The following is a 15,294-nucleotide window of genomic DNA, read 5'->3' as shown; positions in this document are numbered from 1 at the left end:
CTTACAGAATGGGAAGATTTTTTTTTTTTTTACCAATTACACATCCAATAAAAAGTTAAAATCCAAAATATATACAGAACTCAAGGGCCCTCACAAGAAACACCAAGAGAAACTAACAAATTCAAGAAGCGTCCACACCTTCTATATTGATATTGACTACCACGGCCTTTATTATCAGTGACTACTATGAAATGTATTTTCATCTATCTTCCAAAGTCTTTTTAATGGTAATGGGTGCCTGATGCTTCTACTTTGAGGAAAAATAGACCTGATTTTTTTGTTTGTTTGTTTTGTTTTTTCTAGTGTGCACAGGTATTTCATGAGGTACACTGCTTCAAGCTTTGGGCAGAACACAGCAACTCTGTTATGTTCTAGGAGCTTGAATTGGCTGCTGCAATAATTCTATTAACATAGGACAGACTTGATAAGTGAACCTTTACCTATTAATTTTTTAAATACATGGAGTCTTACACAGTTACTTAAAAATGATTCGAGCTGAGGTTTTGTAGAAAGTATGATGACCAATAAGCAACCCTGTATGTACTGGTTTCAGAAAAGCAAACCATCATTTTTAGAATTTATTATCTCTTCTTAAGACAGTACCTTATTAAAACAAGGTTACACAAATTCATTATTATATTTACATTTATCCTTGACAACTGTATCCTGTTATTTAACCAAAGTTTGTTTTATTGTACCCATACTTTAGTTCTTTGGTAAAAGAAAGAAAAAGATTTATGAAAACATTTAAAGTGCAATGACCCAGTTTTTTCTATCTTTCTTAAATACTGTATTTTTATATTTCCATATTTCTAAGACACTTAGACATTTCATCTTGAAAAATATAGTGACTCAAAGAGAGGTAAGTGTTCATGACTATACTATTGAAATGATAACCTTAAGATTTAAGTGCACAGTTGTTCGTGTATTCATCGTGTATGTTTATCATTTTAAGTGCTAAGTTAATTCACAAAGTCAAGGACGGTTAAGTGCGATATAGTCCCTAAGTTACAACCGGTTGAGCTCTGTGATAACTGACTTGATAAACCACATGAATGTAATTCTTAAATATATTCTCTACAAAGAGCATCATGGGGAAGAGGTCTGCTTTAAATGAAATTGTTAGGGACCCCTCTAACTGCTCAGTGAATCAGATCAACACAGCTGAAGACAAAAGATAGGCCTAGGCAAATGGAATCAATAGGATTCAGTCACATTCCACCAAAATTACATCAATCACTCACCCTCCTTTTTTTTCTGAAACCTTTCTACTCACTCTTCTCTTGTTATTTTTTTTGAATTAATTACTAAAGGGTCACAAAATTGCCTAGTTTTACCAAGGATCTTTTTGTCTGCAACTATACATCCTTTTAAAAGGTGAGTAAAATTTGATGTTTAGCACTGCACACACTGAGTAAAGATTTTCAATCATTCTTCTAAAGGTTTCATTTGTTAAAAAGTATTTTTACTAGCATTTCAAAAATTTACTTCATCACTAGATTTAGATTCTAATCTGTGTCCTACCCTTTAAAGATACTGAAAAATGTTCATGTATTCAATCATCAAATTAAGTAGAGCATATAAAAAAGTCCCAAGAATTCAGTAGATCATGGAGTCATTCTGTGCGAGGTTTCCATAGAAACCAAGGAAAGTTGCATTTGAATTGGATCTTGAAGAAGCTAAGTATGTTTTAGAGGTATGAAAAGGAAGACAGGCTTCTTCGAGAAGAAAATGGGAGTAAAAACACAGGACAGGACGGCTAGCTTCATGTTTCTATAGGTTTGGGGAAGGTGGCATATTCACATAAAGGACATACATAAAATAAAACCGAGATAGCATATGAATACCTAGAGAGATGTAAGAAGATCCAAACACAGGTCACCTAAGGCTGCATCTAAAACTGAAAACAAAAGACAGACTGCTGCCAGGTTTGGAGGGTCTTATAGGCTAAGTTGCAAAGTCTGAATTACCTTGCAACAAGTGGACAGTCCATGGACAAGTTTAAGTACAATAAAGACAAGATCATGTTTTAGAAAGATAGCTGTATTAAAAAAAACTGAATGTGTCCACCTATAGTTTATTGCAATAATTCAAGAGACTTACAGAATATACCATATATTTCCTCACTATAATCCTAGAGGTGAAATCTATGATCCCTCATTTACAAATAAAATCCAAAACACATAGATTATGTAGCCAGCTCCAAGTCATACCCAGTAAGTGCTGGGCAAAGACCTGAAACGAAACACTTTGGAATTTGAGTATTTAGCCACTACTGTTTTTATTTTGTTCTTTTCCAGCTGCTCCCATCCCCATGTTTGACTACTAATACAATGAGTTAAAACAAAACAAAAGCTACATTGTGAAGATTTTAAGAAAAGGTAAAGTACTGTGGGATGTCCTGTATGCTGTGAGTATATGCTGCTATGATTTATTGATAAAAAAAACGCTGATTGGCCAGTAGTCAGGCAGGAAGTATAGGCAGGACAAAGAGAGAGGAGAATTCTGGGAAGTGGAAGGCTGAGGCAAGGAGACACTGCTAGCTGCCTTGAAGAAGAGCAGGATGTAAAGTATCGGTAAGCCACGAGCCAAGTGGCAAGGTATAGATAATTAGAAATGGGTTAATTTAAGATCGAAGAACTAGATAACAAGAAGCCTGCCACAGCCACACAGTTTATAAGTAATATAAGCATCTGAGTGATTATAAGTGGGCTGCGGAACTGTGGAGGGCTTGGCAGACCTGGAGAGAAACTCTCCAGCTACAATAAAGTATTTAGGAGGAAGACTATTCACTGATAATAAACAATGAAAAAAAGACATAATAAATGAGTACTTAGAGAATAAAAGGGAAATTACACCTAGCAGTTTGGATTTCTTTTTTTTTTTTCTTTTTGGTTTTTCGAGACAGGGTTTCTCTGTGTAGCTTTGCGCCTTCCCTGGATCTCGCTCTGTAGACCAGACTGGCCTCGAACTCACAGAGATCCGCCTGCCTCTGCCTCCCAAGTGCTGGGATTAAAGGCGTGCGCCACCACTGCCCAGCGCAGTTTGGATTTCTACAATGGAAATTATCCTCCCATTTAGCATCCATCACAGAACACATAATCAACACCCTCAAAAGCCAAAATGTAATACAAAAGATGACATTTCAGCAAGTGGCTTTGCCATGTTTTGAAATTAGTGTCCATCTCAAGTTAACAAAAGGCTAAAGAAAATAAGTAAGCTGCCTTAAATCAACAGAACATGATTCATGGTCTAGTAAGGAAAGAAGGTGGTATCACAATGTATGATAAAAATTATTTTAAATGGCAGTGCCTTAGCAGATCTTTAAAAACATGTCACACAAAACTACACATGGCCATTTTACAAGAAAAAGAGATAAAAATGTTCATTACCTAAGTAATATATATTAGCCAACTACTTTACAATATCACATCAGTTTTCCCTTTTTCAAATACAGAGATTTTAATTTCAATTTCTAAAAAGAATCAAAATAAAACAAACAGAAAATTTATTAACCTAGAAAAGTATTTGCAGTGTCTACAAGGCTATGTACTAAAAGTCATTAAAAAAAAAATTCCCCTTGGAGGAAGGATTGTAGGAGCCAGAGGGGTCAAGGACACCACAAGAAAACTCACAGAATCAACTAACCTAGGCTCATAGGTGTTCACAGAAATTGAACTGACAACCAGTGAGCCTGCATGGGACTGACCTAGGCACTCGCCATATATGTTACAGTTGTATAGTTTGGTCTTTTTGTGGGACTCCTAACAGTGGGAATAGGGGATGTCTCTGACTCTTTTGCCAGCTTTTGGGATCCTATTCCTCATACTCAGTTGCCTTGTCCAGCCTTAATACGAGAGGAGGTGTCTAATGTTACTGCAATTTTGATAAGCCATGTTTGGTTGATATCCACAGGAGGCCTCTCTTTTCTGAATAGACAGAGGAGTGGATGGGCAGGGTGGGTGGGGGTTTTGGAGGCAGGGACTGGGAGGAGAAGACAGAGGGGAAGTTGTGGTCAGTCGGTATGTTAATAATAATAATAACTCTTCTTAAAAAGAGGCATTGATATATAATAAAATCCAAATGGCATCAGTAAGGAACAGTTAATTTCATAGTTACAAAATACAATCAAAATGCCAATTTCTATTCATTAACAGGGAACTATTAAAGTAAGTTATCCTTATATTCATATTAGGGTACGTTTTATTACTTTTTTCACTTAAAAGTATCAGACAATTAACTACAGGTAACTGCAGCTAAGGGACACTCCTACAGGCTAAAGTAATATACTTCTTCAAAGGTAAAGACTTAGTGGAATTAAGAAGTAATTTTTTAAAATTAATCCAAGAAGATATATGTTTTAACACACTGTGACAATAATTAACCTTTAAAGTAACCTTCACACACACACACACACACACACACACACACACACACACACACACAAAAAAAAAAAAAAAAAAACCTAACAAGGGTCTAGGAGATAGCTCGGTAGGCAAAGTACTTGCTGAGTAAACATGAGTGCCAGAGTTTAAATCCCCAGCACTCATGTAAAAGTCAGACACTGTGTGTCTACAACCCAGTGCTACACAGAGATAGGAAGACCTCCAAAGCTTACTGCATCAGTGAGCTCCAGATTCAGTGGGAGATACTGTCTCAAAACTAAGGCAGACTTTAAATTCAAGCAGGAAGTGGTTGGTCACGGCTACAGTTCTTGCCAGGTGCATCATCAGTAGACACATTTTTCCAGACCACTACTGTAGCTCACTTCTACCTTGGTAGAAGGGATATGGCCCCTAAGGGGCTACCCATGCGCCAACACATTGTTCTATACATACACATGCACATACAAGTAGCACTAAGTTGACTCAGTGGATTTAAAAAAATAGCACATGAGGTTGGGAAGTAAAAGGAATATATAGAAGGGATGGGGAGATTTAAGAGGGGAAGGAATGGAAGACAATGCAAATACTTTTCTAGGTTAATAAATTTTCTTTTTTTCAGAATATTCTTGCCTTGTGACGATTTCCCATCTTCCTGGCCATGCTTATTGAGTCCTTCTACTCTTCTCGAGGCCTAGGGTATGCTAGGCAGACGCTACCACCTGAGCTACTGCTACAGGCCTCCATGAAGGCACTTTTGAACAAGGCATATTTTAGGAGGTTCTCATCTCCCCCACCCCTGCTACCCAAAATCAACCTTGTCACCTCCATGAGTCGCTTTTACTTTTTCAGGTCACATGGGTCCTTTTGCTACCCCTGTCCTTCCTCATAACCTCCTTATTACCCTCTCTTGGCCTTCTTTTAGTTACTTAGGCTTTACCCACATTTATACACACATGTGCACATGCATGCACACATACGTATGAGAGACTCAAATCCACATATAAGAGAAATGAACAACGGCCTTGAGTTTAGTTTGTCTCACTTAAGTTTTGAACAGAAATTCTGAATTCTTCAAAGTTGAAGGAGTATAATGACTAAGCCCAAAGAAGGGATCTTAACACTGTTTGGTGTAATTTCTATGTGATTTAGAAAATCTGAGAATCTGTAGTTTGCTTAGTTGGCGCAGAATTGGTTGTGATTCACAAGATACCAGAACTACTGAAGTGAAACCTTGCTTTGCTGGGACAACTGATGTCTGGTCAGTTGGAGCTAAAAATCAGCAGTGACTAAGAAGGGACGAGCATCATGGACTTCCCTGGAAAGGGGAAATAGAAGAGAGATCTCTTGGGTAAACTGAGGGTGGGGTGGGGGTGGGAACTTGAGGGAGCTGGTTGGGCAGGCTGGGTACAGGAGGCTGGTTGAGGGTGGGAAAGAGGGGGAGAGTAAAGAAAGAGACATCTTGATGGGGGAGGGCACACTTCAGGGACAGGGGAAAACCTGGTGCCAGAGAAATTCCCAGGAACCCACAGGGATGACCCCAGCTAAGCAATAGTGGACAGGGTGCTTGAACTGGCCACCTCCTGCAATCAGATTGGTGACTACCCTAATTGTCATCCTAGTAACTTTACCTAGTGACTGATGGAAACAGATGCAGAGATCCACAGCCAAGCACTGGGTGGAGCTCCTGGAGCCTGGAGGCCTCCTGAAGAAAGGGAAGAGAGAGTGTACAAGCCGGTGTGTGTGTGTGTGTGTGTGTGTGTGTGTGTGTGTGTGTGTGTGTGGTGTGTGTGGTGTGGTCAGGGTCATGGCCGAGGAAACCACAGAGACAGATGACCTGAGCTCATGGACTCTGGACACTGGATCAACAGTTAGGGAGCCTTCATGGGACTGACCTAGGCCCTGTGTGTACGTGTGTGTGTGTGTGTGTGTGTGTGTGTGTGTGTGTGTGTGTGACAGTTGTGTTGTGTAGCTTGGTCTGTTTGTAAGGCTCCTAGCAGTGAGATCAGCACCTGTCTCTGGCACTTAGCTGGCTTTTGGGAACCTGTTCCCCACACTGGATTACCTCACACAGCCTTTTTGCAGGGGGACGGGCTAGGTCCTACCTCAACTTGATGTACCATGCTTTGTTCAAGCCCATGGGAGGCCTGCCCCTTTCTGAATGGAGATGGAGGAGTGGATGGGGAGGGAGGAAGATGAGAGTCAGGGGGAGGGGCAGGAGGAGAGGAGTGGGGAGAACTGTGGTCCGTATTTAAAATAAATGAAAAAATGTTAATTAAAATGAAAAAAAAAAAGCAGCATCACTGAGGTAAAATCTTCTGGGAAGTGTTTCTTAGAGTTAGCACACAGAAGCTATGTTCCAGAGGCAGCCAAGGTTGTACCTTGAACTGAAAGCTGAACCTCGTAGTGTAAAAGTCACCCAGGTGGTAGTATAGTTTTGAAGGCATAACGGGTCATGGAGAGCAGCTGAGGCCTGGTACTGTGAGAGGCCAGTATAGGTGACTGGTGAAGGTGCAGTCTCAATAGCAGCTGAAGCTTCACGATTAAGGGGGTCAGTCAATGAAGAGAAGTTAATGCTCGGCACCATGAAGAGAGCCCATGATAGGCTACTGGTAAAAGTGCAGTCCAGTTGTAGCAAGAGACCCTAGTGTTTTGGATATCCCAGTACTATGAGATGACTGCCAAGAACAGCAGCAGCAGTGGAGTGGAGCCAATGGAGCCTAGAAGACAAGCTGTGTGTGCTGCAGAGGGCAGAGTCTGGGAAGAGACAAAGGGCCTTTGGAGGAGCTCACAAGATGCTGAGTGGATCCCCGGATTAGGGACTGAGTGATTCACAGCTGGAGTTTGGTTTTGGCTTTTCAGATTGTGACTGGCTCTTCCCTCTTGAAGTAAGAAATTATTTAACTTATTTTTGACTTTTATAGGAATCTACTGCTGAGAAACATTGGATTTTAAGACTATGGATGTTAGCGTGGATATTTTAAAGAGACTGAATTTTTAAGTGTTTGATTTTTAAAGACTGTGGGACTTTTTAAGTTTATAAAATGTTTTATATTGTACTGTCAATATTAATGTATGATCTGGGGGATGAACAAGAAAAAAAAGGCTGTGGTTTAACAGTGAGGAATTTGTGTGTGAAGCTGACAAGGAGTCAGTTGTGCTGGTTAGTTTTATGTCAACTTAACACAAGCGAGAGTCATGTTAGAGGTAACTCTATTTTCTCAAGTGAGAAAATGCCTCCATCTTGGAGGGCCCAGTCTATTGGGGGTGGGGCTATCCATGGGCTGGTAGCCCTGGGTTTTCTAAGAAGGCATGTTGATCAAACCAGGGGGAGCAAGCCAGTACCTGCTATGGCCTCTGTATCAGCTTCTGTCTCCAGGTTCCTGCCCTGCTTGAGTTCCTGTCCTCACTGTTTTTGGTGATGAACTGTTACATGGAATTGTGATCTTATTTTGGTCATGGTGTTTCATCAGAGTAATGATAACCCTAACTAGGACAGCCAGCCACAAGACATTCTAGGATTCACTTGTATTCTCAGTTTCCTAATGTGTTTTCCCCATTTATCAAAGAGACAGAAATTTGAAGTATATATTATGTGTCTTCTTCAATCACTCTTTGAGACAAGGTCTGCCTGAACTTGAAGCTCACTGCTTTGGCTAAACTGGCTGCCCAACAGTCTTCCTGGACCCTCCTCTTTCCACCACATATTTACATGTATGGGCCACTATGTTCAGCTTTGTTACATGAGTTCAGAGATCAAACTCAGGTTTACATGGCTGTGCAGTAAGCACTCATCTTTTTGAGAAATCTTCCCAACCCCCAAAATTGCTTCTTTTGTTGTTGTTGTTGTTTGTTTGGCAGGGTTTGACTATGTCGCCCTGGCTGGCTTGGAACTCCTTATATATACCAGCAGGCCTAGAAAGGACAGAGGTCTGCCCGCCCCCGCTTCCCAAATATTGGGATTAACAATGTGTGCCACCATTCCCAGCTCCAAAATGGCATTTTTGAGCCAAATTTTCGATCAAGATTTCACATAACTTAAATATTCTTTGTAAACTCTGAAAAAGGTGATTGAATAGAACTGAAATTAATTTACATAATAATTCACTTAACTATCCCCTTAATTCTAGGCATTTATACTGGTTACAAATAATTTCTAATACTATAAAAAATTCTATGAGGAATATTCTTTTTTTTTTTTTTTTTTGGTTTTTTGAGACAGGGTTTCTCTGTGTGGCTTTGTGCCTTTCCTGGAACTCACTTGGTAGCCTAGGCTGGCCTCGAACTCAGAGATCCACCTGGCTCTGCCTCCCGAGTGCTGGGATTAAAGGCGTGCACCACCACCGCCCAGCGAGGAATATTCTTATATACAACTTGTTAGTGTGTGTGTGTGTGTGTGTGTGTGTGTGTGTGTGGTAACTGCACAAACATATTAAAGGATCAAATCTGTTAAAGAAAGACAAATATGTTTCTTTCACATGTACTTCCTAGATTTTATGTACACACAAACTCAAATATACATGTACGGCATAAAAACAGAAGCAAAACTGTCTAGGGCAATGGTTCTCAACCTTTGGGTCGTGACCTATTGGGGATCAAATGACCTTTTCACAGGGGTCACTTAAGGTAATCTGAAAACTCAGATATTTACATTATAATTTGTAACAATAGCAAAATTATGGGTATGAAGTAACAGCAAAAATAATTTTGTGGTTGGGGGTCACCACAACATGAAGAACTGTATTAAAGGGTTGCAGCATTAAAGGTTGAGAACCACTGCTCTAGGGGAACAGAGGGGACAAGGGAAGGCAGGGAGCACGGGAGATATAAATTTGTATGGAAATGTCCTTGTGTAACACAGTGCCATGCACACTGAATACAATCAATAAAATAAGTCTATGTTAATTTCTGGATATGCATCTGGAAAGAATCTTACAAGTACCATTTCTTCAGTAACCACAGGTTCACATTTAAAATGCCTTTGATTCTTACTGCTAGGCTGGTATCTAGAAAAATCAGACTTAATTGTCATGTGGCCAGAATGAGAAACAAAGGCACATGAAACTGTTTGAGTCTGTGGAATAATTTAAATAAAGCTATAAAGCTTTTCTGATTTGTTGAAATGCCATTTATGATCACAGTTTACTTGAAAAATGGAAGACACTCATAAGAAAATGTAACCTGGACAATATAATTGAGAGAATGATTCTGCATGTTAAAGCTAACATACAACAGGAGAAAATGCACATTTCTAAATATTTTTATTAATTTACTTTGAAAACAGATTCTTACAGAATTCAGTGCTTGGTCACTCTTCCTCTACATTCCTAACCTAACTTTGGTTTCTTTTTTAATGAAAAAAGGGAAAGTCAGCAAAACAAAATGCCACCATTAAATCATTTTGCAACATTTTGTGTCAAAAATGTAATGGGAAACGCACACATTCAGGGAAAGGTTACTGCTCTTCCAGAACATCTCACTCAGCTCATGCTCATCCTTTTACGTAACTGTGCAGGCACTGATAGTTTTCTCTCTCAATTTAATGTGGCATTTGAAGGATGATGGCATTTTCAGGAAACCACAGGGCAGTGGTTCTCTGGCTGAAAGTGATGCTGTGATGGAGACTAGCTGCTATTTACAAGCAGTGGTAAAAGCCAGCTACTGAGCCATCTTACAGCACCAGCCCAGTTCTGGATTATGTATTTTCTTACTAAAACATGAGGTCACTCTAGAAATGAGGACAAAATACAAGGGAACTCTTCTCACAAAGGTTTCTGCTCTATATAGGGACACCTATATTTATCTTTAAATTATATTAAGTGCATGATAATATGAAAAGGTAATTCTGTAATTTATAACGGTAATTTGTTTCAGTTTAGGAAAAATGTAATTGTTTCTGGAAACTGTTTCATAGTTAAGAACTAATATGAAAAGCAATCTCCTATCACCCAGTAAACTGGCTAGTAGCAATACAGGCAATACACAACATGCTACACCTACCTAGATAATGTAAGTCATGTTTATCTATAAACATTTCATTATATTTTTAAAAATCTACTTTTTAAAAAAAAAAAAGACAAGCTTGTCAAGTTAAAGCAAAATTCTACCATAAACCTTTTTATAAACAATAAATGAAAAGTGAATGCCTTATAATTAACTCAGACTTTTGACAGGATATAGTCTGTAAAATACATTAAGATCAAAATGAGAAAAAATATTATAGGTAAATAATATTAAAAACAGTAATTACCAAAATTTTCTACTATAAATTATTCAAAATTTCTTACAGCTGAGTAAAATTTTACATTTCTAAATTTCTCTTCTTTATGCCCAATATTAAAAAAATATGTAATGCTGAGACTTAAAGGGTATTTTCAAATCAATTTTGGGGGCAGGGCAGTTAACTCATTCTGTAAAGTATTTGCTGTTTAAAAGTGAAGACCTGAATTTGACCTCAGAACCCATTTTTTTTTAAATTTAAAAGAAAGAAAACTCAGCAATAACAAAAAGCCAGTTGTGATGGTATTTATAACTGGAGTGCTGCAGAAGACAGATAAGTGAACCTTAGTGCTCACTGGCCAGCCAGCCATACCTACTTGGCAAACTCCAGGCCAGCGATAGACCATGTTTCAAAAACCAGGTAGACTGCTCCTAAGGACAGATATCCAAGGGTTAACTTTTTGACAAGGTACTCTCAAACACAACAGTAAGCCCCAAAACATACAAATATGACAATAGTGTAATACAATGCTCCCTTCAAAATGAGACAGGTTTCCAGAAATACTATCTGCATTCTTCAAAATTACATAGTCTACCTGCAGAGCCTCATCACAGGTCAACTTCAAATTAACTGGCTCACTAACTGGAGTGCTGAGGATTAAACCTGGGTCTTGTATATACAAGGCTCTGCCAATAAGCTACAACCCTGTGATGACTAATCTCAATGTAAGCCTGAGATCTAGCAATGCCTGGGAGATGTATCCCTGGGCACAACTGTGTGGAAATAGTAGGTTAAGGGATATGGCTTGACCTGCCCACCCTGGGCTGGGATCCTGGACTACATAAAAAGAAACTAAGTCGAGCACAAGTACTCATCTCCCTCTTCTTCTTGACTAAAGATGCTGTGTACCAGCTGCCTCAAGCTTCTGCCAGCACACCCCCCTGGCCAGGAAGAACTACAACCTGGAATGAAAGACAACAAACGAACAGACACATTTTCCTTCCTTAAACTGCCTTTGTCAGGCAATGAGACAAGGAACTAATATAACTCCATCCTGTAATCTGCACATTGTAACCTTTGCATTCTCCCCACATTTTCTCCTAGTTACTAAATATGTTTTCAGGTAAGTCTCGTGCTGTTTTCACTATTATAAAAAATACTGCCACTTGACTTGATAAAAGCAGAAGAGGAGTTGGAGGGAAGATGGTCCTTCAATAAACAAGAAAGTGATCATTCTAGTTTTACTAGTCTACAACCAATTCATGTATATCACTATTGCAAACAAGAAAACTAGGATTATACTAACGGCATATACCGAAGTTAGAGAATGAGTTGAAGAAGGTAAAGTGTGTGTGTTGGGAGGGGGTAGTCAGGCTTATAGTTGAGTCAATATCCTTAAACAGAAATGTAAAAACACCATTTGTTAACTAAAGTATCTGCACAGACACAAGAAGGCATTTTAACAGGTGAGCAGGATCACCCATGGTCATGTAACTCTGCAATTATGTCTTCTAAAAAAGGAAGTCTGGCCGGCAGTGGTGGCGCACGCCTTTAATCCCAGCACTCGGGAGGCAGAGCCAGGCGGATCTCTGTGAGTTCGAGGCCAGCCTGGACTACCAAGTGAGTCCCAGGAAAGGCGCAAAGCTACACAGAGAAACCCTGTCTCGAAAAACCAAAAAAAAAAAAAGAAGGAAGCCTGTTTCACACAAACTCAGGAGAAGACCAGATTAATGGGATAAAACTTCTCAGGCAAGGATAAGCTGTCATTTTATGAACATTAGTACATACAAAACAGTCTCATTTTCTAAGCTTATTGAATTTCAATGGACTGAAATCTATTGCCTTACACTGTTGTGCTTATTTAAATGATCCACCTCTACTAAAATAATAACCCTACAGATCAGATAATTAAGAAACCAACATTTGTGAGCTACACCAGATCTACAAAGTTCATTCACAAAATAAAAAGTGACAAAAAATGCTTGAATAAACTTTTTTTGCACAAAGTAGTGACTAATTATTTCCCTCTCTAAACTTTAGCATTATATTCAGGTTTCTTTAGCCTAGAGCAATGATGCATTGTTCCTAAAAGAACCACAGGATATTTTTTAAAGGTGAACATATTATCATTACTAACAATTAAAAAGGTGAAAGTATACATAGCATCAAAAATTTTCCCAAACAGTAACTTTAATAAATTAGATGCCATTAAATGTATGTGTTAGATATGTGAACTAAGTATGTATGCAAGGGACATTTAACTGTGTATAATACAATTAAGTACAATGTAATCATATTCATTGACTTTGGAAATGGTGATTGATGTACCTTAAAGTTATCTAAAATGTAACTGGCTTCTCAAACATCAAGTATCTCAGAGAAACATGGGCAAATCTCTATTCCCATCATTACTGCTATGATCCTTATTCAACATAAAGCACAGGTAAAGAATAATACAGTGACATATAAAGTTTAAAAGAATAAGTAGTTAGATTATTTTAATAAACCTGCTTAATTTAAAAAAATCATGCTTAAGAGGATAAGGTTCTAGTATTCATTTAACTGAAAAAAAAATGAAGACAGTCTAGTAAGCCATCAAATAAAAAAATTCAAAATCACCATGAAATGAGTACTATCAGTCAGCCTGTAACAAATATATTTATCAAAACCAAGTCTTTTGTTCTTTTGTCCTTTTGTTTTGTTTTGTTTTGTTTTGGTTTGGTTTTTTTTGAGACAGGGTTTCACTATGTGAGTATGTAACTCAGATTGGTCTCCAACACTGATCCTCTTACCTCTGACTCTCAAATGCTAGGATTAACAGCTTCTGCTACATGCTTGGACAAGTTTTAAGCAACAGGGAACTGAAATGTAAAATATCCAGCATTTGGGAATTTGGAGCCAGATGGTGCAAGTTTGAATTCATTACTTCTTAGTTATACAACTTTCGGGAACTAACTTGCCTCTGTGCCTTTGTTTTTCACCAAGACCAATGCAGTGGCAATAACACTGCCTACCTTATGGGGTAGCTAAATAACTTAAGATGAACATATAGAATGTGTGAGATCATGCAAAAATGACATGTTTTATTATACTTATTCTTAGTATCTGTGGAACCATTTCCTAACCATGTGTTAAATCAGCACACTTAATGTTCCCGACAGTCTACACAAGGGGCATTACTACTAGCTCTAACAGAAAAGTAAATCAGGAGGAGATGAAGGCGAAGTTCCCAAGTTAGAAACAAACACAGTGCTCAAGCCAACAGAGTGACTGATTATAAATCACTCATTACACAATACTGCCTCACCAAATTAGAAAGAACCAGACAGCTATACCGCAAGAGATCCTGTTTCAAAAATAAAAATAAAATAAAATAAATATTTGAGGGGGTGAAAACTTAAGGAATGAAAATCAGAACCCAACAGAGGTGTTTAAGCAAAACAGCTACTTACTCATCAAAGAACTAACTGATTTTTACTGATTTGTTTTACTGTCCTAGAATAATGAGACACAGAGTGGCTAGAAAACTGCCTTCCATTCTAAGAGGCTTATTCAGTCAATTATAAAGCAGCATGAAAGGAATCTGCTCAAAATGTGGTCTAAAGTTATTTTAAAAATAAAGACAACATAAAAATCAAACAGCACATTCCTGTCAATTTCCACCACACAGGAATTAGAGGCAGAAAAATCACTGCATATTTAAGGCCAATCTGGTCTACATTTCCAGACCAGCCTAGGCCACCCTGTCTCAAACACACCCACAGCACATTCCCCAAAATCAAAAGATAAAAATACAAGAAAATAAAGTCACAATGAGGTCATAATTACAAACTTTTGTTTAAATGCAAGCAATTCCTTATGATTCAGCCTAGATTTGGAATATTGGCTTTTTCTTCCCCTTTATATGAACCCTGTTAAGAGTTAAACAGAAGAGAGTTTTTAGGCTATGAGTTACAGGAACACATCTTCAGAAACATCTTGCTATGACACTTGTGTTTTGCCTTTTATATTCAACCCACCATGAGAATTGGGAATATTAAATATGTTGTCAAAATGTTAACATAATTTGTTAAAACAGGCAAGAAGGCAGTTTAGTGAGACTGTTCAAAATAAACAACAGACAGATGAGGAAGGCTGGGGCTGAGTCGAGTCTCAGAGCCTTTGCCTCGAGTGAGCAAAGCCATGCTTAGTCACCAGCATAGTAACTACAATAAATAGTCATCCAGGAAAAATAGTAATTTCTATATTAGAAGTTTTTAATAAGTCAGTAAGGAAGCAAGTCTATAATCAAAACAAAGTAAGTTTAAAAATTCTATCAAATGTAATTCTATATTTCCTTAAAGGAAACAAAAGTAAATTATATTTTTTAAACAATTTGATTTAAATAAATTGAGTAATCCAGTTTAGTGATATTAAATGACATGAAAAGAATGACCATGGTATAGGGCTGAGGGTATAATTCAGAAGTAGGCAATTGCCTAATATGTACCAGGTGGGAACAGGGAAAACTATCTTTGAAAATACTAACTAAATGACAACCAAATTTAGCTTCACTATCAGTCCAACCAAATCTCAGAGAGAAAAACTCAATTATGATACAGGAAATTTACAACCCTGCACACTGGTTAGGACAAAAAGTTAATTAAAAATTCAAAAACTCAGACTCATTAGAGATTAATATTTGAAATAAAA

General features: G+C 38.1%; 1 protein-coding gene across 3 annotated transcripts in view; it reads right to left on the bottom strand.

Annotated features, from left to right (window-relative positions):
• Phf14 (PHD finger protein 14) overlaps window positions 1-15,294 on the bottom strand; it is a 139,347-nt gene that overhangs the window by 47,866 nt on the left and 76,187 nt on the right. The window lies entirely within an intron of this gene.

The sequence above is a fragment of the Peromyscus eremicus genome, chromosome 3 (genome assembly GCF_949786415.1).
Source record: "Peromyscus eremicus chromosome 3, PerEre_H2_v1, whole genome shotgun sequence".
Lineage (NCBI taxonomy): Eukaryota > Metazoa > Chordata > Mammalia > Rodentia > Cricetidae > Peromyscus > Peromyscus eremicus.
The sequence above is the reverse complement of the archived record's forward strand: the minus strand, read 5'-3'. Positions and strand labels throughout refer to the sequence as shown.